We start from the raw sequence: 955 nt of genomic DNA on the forward strand, positions 1-955 counted from the left end.
TCCCCCCCCCCCCCCCCGGGATCAAGCCCACAACCAGGGCATGTGCCCTGACCGAAATCCAACTGTGACCTCCTGGTTCATAGGTCCACGCTCAACCCCTGAGCCATGCCGGCCGGGCTCAAATTATTTTTATTACTTAATGTGTGCAAACCATGTGCAACCACAGCTAACTATGAACTCCTATGCTTCAGAACTTAAACAGTTAGAAAGCCAAAACGGAGTAACAATAAATCAAACAAAAGTATGAAAGCAGAGAGAAACCAAGATGGCGGCATAGGTAAACACCGGAAATTGCTGCCTCACACAACCACTTCAAAAATACAACTAAAAGACAAAACGGACATCATCCAGAACCACAGGAAGGCTGGCTGAGTGGAAATTCTACAACTAGAAGGAAAGAGAAAAGCACACTGAGACTCAGAGGAGCTGCAGTGTGGAAGTAAAGTTTAGAGGTACAGAGGCGCAAATTGAAAGGGCTGGCAACTGAGGATGCAGCTGTCTTTTTCATTCAGGAGGGAGTCTCAAGCTCCCAGCTGATCTGAACTCCAGTTCCAGGCTAGTCTCTAGGGACCCAGACTCATACTGGGAGAAACTGGACTGTCTGGCATTGGTAAGAACTCGAGGGCAGCTTTCTCTCAGAGGTGTTTGCAGCGATTCCCACGGGACACTGAGACCGGGGGCCTCATAGGGTAGGACTGGGGAGCAGCCATCGCTGCTTGCTCCGCCCTGTTGATCCCCTGAGACCCCGCCCCACCCAAGCTGTGCGCATAGGCTTTTGCATATGACCTGGCCCTTTGTAATCTAAAATTACCTAACAAACTGCAGCTGGGTCAGAGAGACCCAGAACATCCAAAAGAAGGCCCAAGGCCCCACAGCAGCTTGCATTGCTTCACAGCTGGGCCTCATCTGGGCACCTCCAAACCCCAAACAAGGAAGAGGAATCTGCAGATCTCTC

Source organism: Myotis brandtii, unplaced genomic scaffold (assembly GCF_000412655.1).
Source record: "Myotis brandtii unplaced genomic scaffold, ASM41265v1 scaffold1750, whole genome shotgun sequence".
In the NCBI taxonomy this organism is placed as follows: Eukaryota; Metazoa; Chordata; class Mammalia; order Chiroptera; family Vespertilionidae; genus Myotis; species Myotis brandtii.